Genomic DNA, 8,102 nt, shown 5'->3' with positions numbered 1-8,102 from the left:
CCTACAAAGAGAATCCTGCCTCAGCACCAGCAGAGAGAGTCCTACAATCGCCCTCTGGACAATTGCTTGGACCCCCCACAATTTTTGTGTCTAATGCTTTGGAAATAGCAGCTGCTGCCACCTGCACTGCCCAGGAGGCAGGCTCTTCTCTCATGCAGGATCAGTAGAGTTCCCCCACTGACCTTAAACTTTCACTTTGGTGTTTATGGGTTGAGAAGTCTGGAAGCTGCCACAGCTGCCAATGAATCATTCCCCAGCAGTCTGCTCTGGCTGGTCTGTGCCACTTGTCTGAGCTGGCATGGGCCCAGGTGGGACTGCATTCTGCTCCCAGCCCTGTGCAGTAGATCCTTCCTGTCAGTCTGCTAGACTGCCTTCAGTGGGAGATTTGTTTCTCTCTGTCCCTTTGTGGGTTCTGCAGCACTAAAATTTGATTAGAGTCATTTTTTACAGGTACTAGAGGTGGTTGGAGTGAGAGCTCAAGCAAAAACCTCCTGCTTTTACACTTCCCCCTTGGTTCCACCCACTAATTTCTTAAATATATAAAGAACTGAGTCTAATTTATAAAAATAGAAGTCATTCCCCAATTGATAAATGGTCAAAGGATGTAAAGAGGCAGTTTTCAGACAAAGAAATCAAAACTATGTATAGTTATATTAAAATATTCTAAACCACTTTTATAAAGAAATGCAAATTAAAACAACTCTGAGGTACCACCTCATACCTATCAGATGGACTATTACGCTAAAAAAGGAAAATGATGGATGTTGGAGGGGATGGGAAAACCGTGACAGTAATGCATTGTTGATGGGGTTGTGAACTGATCCAACCATTCTGGAGACGAAGCTGGAACTATGCCCAAAGAGCTATAAAACTGTTGCATACCATATCCCAAAGACAGCACAAAAGGAGCATGTTTGTGTTTGCAGGGAGGTGGGGGGAAGGCCCTATTAGTACAAAAATATTCATAGCAGCTATTTTTGTGGTGCCTGAGAATCAGAAATCAAAGGGATGTCCATTAACTTAGAAATGGCTAAACAATCTGTGGTATATGATTTTAATGAAATACTATTGTGCTATAAGAAATGACCAGCAGGACAATTTCAGAAACAAAGCTGACCTACATGAACTGGTGCAAAATGAACAGAAACAGAAGATTATATGCAGCAATGGCAATATTGTTCATTCAAGAACAGTGAATGATTGAGTCCTTCTCAGCAACACAATGATCCCCCTAAATCCTAAAGTACAAATGATGCATATACCTCCAGAGAAAGAACTGATCCTGATTGGGTACAGATTGAAGCTGTTTCAGTCTTTCTCTTTTTTTAAGTCTTCCTGTACCAAATGAGTAATATGGAACTGTTTTTCAAGATTGCACATTTGTAACCGATATCTGATTGTTTACTGTCTCAGGAAGGGGGAGGGAAGGAAGGGAATGAGGGAGTAAATTTGGAACTAACAACAAAAACGCATCAAAAAATTTTAAGATGTAATGGGGGAAATAAAATATATTTTTTAAATGTTAAAAATGATAGAGGTTCTCCATTATTCAGCATGGTACCATCTATTGGTTACAGCAAATGGAGAAATTTTAAAACTTTGAATAAGTTCACTTACCTTGACAGTATACCTTTGACATGTACACATAAGTGATGACTTTGTGAAAAGAAATAATCCTTAAATCAGTTACTATTTAATCGATTTGGTTCATTTTTAGTTTGGTAGTAGGATGCTTTTCAAAGGCTAAATTCCTCTTTCTGGCTTCTGGAGAAAGGGGCTTGACAGGAAGCTAAGTTCTCCTTTCTAGTCTTAGCGGATTAGCTCCTTTTCCTTTTTCCTTCTGCTGGAGGTTAACTCTAAGTTGATGTCATCTTCTAAGTTTGGATTTTCTTTTCTGGCACCGGGAGAATAGATTTCGATTGCTAAGTAAAAACCTCAAGCTCTTCTTTTCCAGTCTTTCTTCAAACTAAGGGTTCCTTTAAAGTAATACTTTTGGTTGGAAAGCTCATCAGCTGTGGAGCAAGGATTTCTGGGGTAATCTCACTTAGACTGATAGACTCAGGATGAGTCTGGGTCAAGAAAGCCCAGGCACAGTAAGTAGTCAGATGACCTGCTTGCCCAGTTGCATTTTGTTCAAGATGTGTTTCCTAAGATTGTTGTCATTATTTTCTTTCTCTTCTGTTAAGAAAATAAGCTCTGTGAATTACCTTTGTCACAGATTACTCGTGAGGTACTCGACCTGTCAAATGATACAATTCAGTCACTATTTCCTAGCACATTTTGTGCCTCAGATTATTTTCTGTTTCAGATAACTAGTTTTACTATTTGATGCCTGCTCTGCCAGAGAGAGGTCACCACCCGAGAGGCTTTCAGGAAAGTGTGGGAGAGAAGAGGTGTTAGACTGATTACTAAACAGAAGGCCTCCAGAGTTACTGTGCTGTGACCTCAGTATTGTGTGCCTGTGAAAGCTGGACAGTCTGCCAGCACCGTCCCAGGAAATGGAATCGCTTCCATTTCATTTGTCTCAGTAAGTTTCTGAAGGTCACCTGGCAGGATAAGGGACCAGACACTGAGGGCCTTCCTCAAGCATCCACACTCTACTGCAGAGAACACAACTCTGATGGGCTGGACATGTTCAAATGCCAAAAGCCTGTTTGCCTGAAAGACTATTTCATGGAGAAAGCATGCAAGGAAGTCACTCACAGGGTGGTTAGAAGTGATAAAAGAACACTTCCAAGGTCTCTCTGAAGAATTTTGTCATCAGTTGTGAGATGTAGGAGACATTGGCAAAGGACCACCCTTGATGCATATCTGCAGATAATGTACTGTGTGAGTAAAGCTGAATTACAGTAGCTCAAAAGGATGGTGAGATGCACACATTTGGGGCAATCTCCACCCCACATGTTCCTGGGGACTAGTTCTGCCCAACCCGTGGCATTGCCTTCTGGGTTCTGTTAATCTGACCAGAAAACCGAAAGGGAAGGCAGAAGATGTTTGGGCCATGGCACATCAAGCCCTGGCTGCAGTTCAGTCCAGCTCGTAATTAGTGTGTCTTATGAATCCTTTTCATGTTTTATTTGGATAAGACTTTGCTTCAGTCTTTCAGGAAATAAACTAGATCTTTTCTTTTTCTTTCCTCTTTCTCATAATCAGACAGAAGTTCCTGCCCCTCTCCAGAAGACACATCAGTTTCTCACACATTCTTTTATCACATACTATGTTTATTGGTTCTGAAAAGGAAGGGATTGTCCATCGTCTTCTCTCCTCCTCCTCCCCCAAGTCCTCTGCCTCGCAGTGATCATGCATACTTCCACACACATACCATAGGAGGCACATTCCACAGTAAGACCTTTCTCAATTTTATTCCAACTGACAATAGCAAATGCTTTTCCCAACATTCCATTGGACTCAATGACTGTGGTTCAAATGTTGACTCTGAGACTCATGAAGGGTACAAGCCCTGAGGAAATCCCCTTTCTGTGCTCTAGTTTGCTCCTCTCACTTGATGAAGGTTAGACTACAAGAATTCTGGAGGCTCCTTCAGGTCTACATCTTCTGACTTTTCATGGTTTAGGAGTTGGTGACATTCCAGGATGTGGCTATGGACTTCACCCCAGAGGAGTGGGGCCTCCTGGACCCTCCTCAGAAGGAGCTGTACAAGGAGGTGATGCTGGAGAATGTCCAGAACCTGCTCTCCCTGGGTAAGGACACTTCCTCTGTTCACTCTCAATCTGCTATCAGAGGGAATATCTTCATACATGAGTTTGCTGGTTTTCAAGCATTTATCAGTGACCAGAAAGGGAAATGTCCTGCTGTCCTGTGTCCCAGAGACAGGGTCTTCTTGCTGATTTTTATATGAAAGGTCAGTACATTGTGTTTATAGGACCTGGAGGTTGCCTGGTTGCTCCTGAAGCTGTCTGTTACCAATTCTAGGCAGCTTGAGGTCCCAGATCAGATCAGTGTTGAAGTATCTCAGGGGTGGATGTAATCCCACATGATGTAGTCCAGCCTCTCCCTGGACATGAATTTTGTCTGCCAAGTCTGAAAACTGCTCAGGCGGCTTTTCCCTGCACCCCTTCCTCTTTGGGAGGGGCCAAGTATTCAAGACATTCTTCCTGTGAGAAGCCTCAGTTTGTACCTCCCAGCTCCTAGTTGTGCCTGTAGGGCACCGTTTGTCCTTTATCTTCCTTTACATTGTCCCAAATTCCAGCCCAGATGGTGGGAAAGGAAGGAAGAGAATAAGCATTTCTGTTCAGCTGCTGTTCTCCAGCTCTTGTGCTAAGTGCTTCCTTTACAGTATGTTGTCATTAGGTGATATATCATTATCCCCATTTGACATTTGGGAAAACTGCAGCAAACAGAGTGTTCAGAGGTACATAACTCGTCACTGTCTGAGGGCTGGATTTATACTCTGAGCTTCCTGACTCCAGGCCCTGGGCTCTCTCCACTGCACTCCAAGCTGCCTCAGATTTCTAGGGAATAGAAATTATGCAGTGAGTCCATCCTCCTATGGAGAAGGTGCATCAAGTCCAGGTTTTTTCAATTCCAGTTAGGCTCCATGATCTTCTCACCGTCTTTCCCCAAAGCTCCCAAAATAAGTGGTCCTGTACTCCTTGCTTGCAGGCCCCTGTCACTGGCAGGAATAACAGACTGGCCCCGAATCACAATTTGGGCTGAGGGTCATTGAGTTCCCCAGCAGGAGAATCTCACCCGAAGAGGCAAAGGCTCCCAGAAAGAAGAGCCCCAAGGCTTTTATAGGTTTCAGAGAGTGGGGAGCAGGGAGGGGACAGGGCCAAAGATGATTCATCAAGGTCCCTTTTGCTGGATCTCAGGGCTGATCTGCCCACTCTTATTTGGGTTACTTGCTTTACAAGCATTAATGGGAGAATGAGCCAGATCTGTATGAACATGATGGACTGATTCTCAAAATGGAGTAGCTTTGCATGCACACTCTTTTTCCTTAAAGAGAACTAAATTCTAAGGTTTTCTCTGTCCTCATCCCTCATTCCCCTTGCCCAGGGCTGCCAGTACCCACAGAAGATGTGATCTCTTATTTTGAGGAAGGGGAAGCCCCATGGCTGCTGGAGCCAGAAAGCCTGAGTAGCTACAGTCCAGGTGAGTGAGGGGAAAGCAGGTATGTGAGAGCTGTGATTACAGGAGCCTTGTAGCTGTGGGGATGAAGCAAGTGCTAGATTTGGGGCAGGGAAGGTCTGACTTGGAATTCTTTTCCATACACTTTTTACCAGTGGGATCCTGGGCAAGTCCCTGAAGCACCAAGTCTCAGTTTCCTCATCTGTAAAATGAGGGAATTGGACACCATAGCAATTAAGCTCCCACTGATAAATCTCTGGTCTTATAGCAAGATGCTATTTGGAGTTTTGGGGCAGGAACTCTCCTGAAAGTGCAAAAAGGGCTTAGGCTTTCTGATATGGCTTTTTCTTAGACCTTCTTCAAGTCAGTGAGCATTTGTCAAGTGCCTGCTATATGTCAGACCCTTTGGTAAACACCAGAGCTATAAAGAGATACAAGGAACATCCCCTGCTCTCCTGGAGCTCCCAGACAAGAACACTGTAGAAATCTGTTGTGGACAAGACAAATTAGAGCTCATTGAGAGAGGGAAGGGACAAAAGTGAAGGAGGACCAGAAAACCTTATTATGGAAGGTGGGATCTATTTGGGAATTTGTGGAAACCTGGGCAAGCATTCTAGGTGTGGGGATGGTGAGGAATTCCCAGAGTCAGTAAGTGGAGTGTCCTGTTCACAGAACAGAAGGGCGTCCTGTACCACTGAAATATAGCATGTTCAGGGGGCACATAAGGAGAAAGAAGATGAGAAGAGTCAAAGAAGGGCAGATGATGCAGGGTAGGTGATTAACAGCCCCAGAGAGGACTTTATATTGGATCCTTTTGCTAGGGAGCCACAGGAGGTTGTTGAGTACATGGTGACGTGGTCACTCCAGAACTTTAGGAAGATGAACTTTGACAAGTATGTGGAGGAGTGACTGGAGTGGGGAGAGACTTGAGGCAGCTGGAGTAACCAGCAGGTTCTTGGAAGATCTCAGGTGTAATGTGACTGGGGTCTGTTGGGGGAGAAAGGGATGTGTAGGAGAGATGTTACTAAGGTGGAATCACAGGACTCTGAATGTGTGAGAGTCAGTGAGGTGGGCATAAAACTCCATTTGTGAGCCTGCAGGATTGGAAAGAGAGAGGAAAGATGGGAGGGTTGGGGGAAAGCAAATGGGTTTAGTTTGGTGAACCAGGAGAGGGCATGCTTAGGGAGGACTGGGACCTCTGGTGTGATGGCTGCTGAGCCCCTTTCTAGGCTGCTTCCCACCCCTGGTGTCTCCCTGTTCCACCCAACTCTCACCTGGTCTCCAAGAAGCTGTAGCATGTGCAAGGGGCCACACCCCAGTAAACCTGTTCAGCAGATGGACTAAACATGGTTGAGGGTTACCAAGGGCTCTCAAAATCATAGACACACCTCAGAGATGCTGTGGGTTTGGTTCCAGAGCTGTGAAAAAAGTGAATTTAGAAATAAAGCAAGTCACATAAACATTTTTTGTTTCTCAGTGCATATAAAGGTTATGTTTATACTACATTAGGGTCTATTATGTATGCAATATTATATTGTCTAAAATATCAATGTACATGCCTTAATTAAAAAATACTAAATAGTAACAATCTTGTTGCTGGTGGAAGCTCTTGCCCAATGTTGATGGCTGTGGCCTAATCAACCTGGTAGTTCTTCAAGGTTGGAGATGACTATCAATTTCTTAAAATAAGGTGATGGCCAAGTTTTCCATGTGGATTGATGCGTCTTTTCACTTGAGCACTTAGAGTCCGTCATGGGATCATTCACTGATCTGATTTCAATATCATTGTGTTTTAGGGAATAGGAAGACACAAAGAGAACAAGAACATGGATCAACATGCAATAATAAAGTAAATGTCTTTAACAATAGAACAAAAGGGGGCGGCTAGGAGGTGCAGTGAATAGATCACCAGCCCTGGAGTCAGGAGGGCCTGATTTCAAATCTGGCCTCAGACACTTAACACAATCACTAGCCACTGACCTTGGGCAAGTCACTTAACCCCAATTGCCCTTGGAAAAGAAAAAAGGAAAAAACCCAATAAGACAAAAGGAAGTTCAGTGGAGAAAGGCCATCTAGTACCCTGGACAGAGCAGCCCCACTTGCAGGCTTGGAGGTCTAGTCTCAACCGAAGGGATGTTGGGCAGGTCGCTCAGCCATTCTGAGCTCATGGTATGACATGTGAATGTAAATAGAATGTTGGTCCTGCCATTTCCACAGGTATTTGCAAGGATTCAATGTGACTGTGTGTGAAACTCTTTGTAAGTCAAGTTATCCTATAGATGTGAGCTAAAGGCATTTTTTTAAGGGGGGAGGGCAGGGCAATTGGGGTTAAGTGACTTGCCCAAGGTCACATGACTAGATTTTGTGTTAGGTGTCTGAGGCCGGATTTGAACTCAGGTCGTCCTGACTCCAGAGACATTGCTGTATTCACTGCACCATCAAACCACATCCCTAATGGCGATTTTAAATAACTGATTCTGTCCATTTAACTTTGAAAACTTCTTAGCCTGGGATAGCAAGATATAGATCAGTTAATTTTCTTTATCCTGAGGAGAGAAGGGATTGTAATTATGTGTGTGCATGTGTCTCTGTATATGCTTTATTGGGTTTTTGCAGAAGGAGAGATTGGACCAGAAAATCAAGAGACAACTTCAAAGCTAAGCATTTCGGTGGAAGAAACTCACAAACAAAGTTTCATGAGTGATGGTCCCTATGACATCACTGGGAGACAAATCTGTGTCAGACTTCACAGAGTCCACACAGGAAAGAAACCTTATGATTGTCATCATTGTGGGAAAGACTTGAATCAAAAGTCATCTATTATTAACCATCACAAACTTCATACTGGAGAAAACCCACTTAAGGATCATGAATGTGGTGAAACTTTTAGTGAACACTCATCCTTCCTTATACATCAGAGAATCCACAGTGGAAAGAAGCTTTATCCATGTGATCATTGTGGAAAGACTTTCACACAGAGCTCCACTCTTGCTATACATCAGAGAATCCAC

At 43.8% G+C, this 8,102-nt stretch overlaps 2 pseudogenes; both read left to right on the top strand.

Moving 5' to 3' along the window:
- Positions 1-3,572: 3,572 nt before the first annotated feature.
- Positions 3,573-8,102, top strand: part of LOC138171319 (calcium and integrin-binding protein 1 pseudogene) — a 13,091-nt pseudogene continuing 8,561 nt past the window's right edge.
- Positions 3,602-8,102, top strand: part of LOC138171316 (zinc finger protein 58-like) — a 5,465-nt pseudogene continuing 964 nt past the window's right edge.

This window comes from Petaurus breviceps, unplaced genomic scaffold (assembly GCF_028583685.1).
Source record: "Petaurus breviceps papuanus isolate PSGF00001 unplaced genomic scaffold, PetGlider_PUasm1.0 424, whole genome shotgun sequence".
NCBI classification, from domain to species: Eukaryota; Metazoa; Chordata; class Mammalia; order Diprotodontia; family Petauridae; genus Petaurus; species Petaurus breviceps.
Note: the sequence above shows the minus strand (reverse complement) of the source record. Positions and strands in the feature narration are given on the sequence as shown.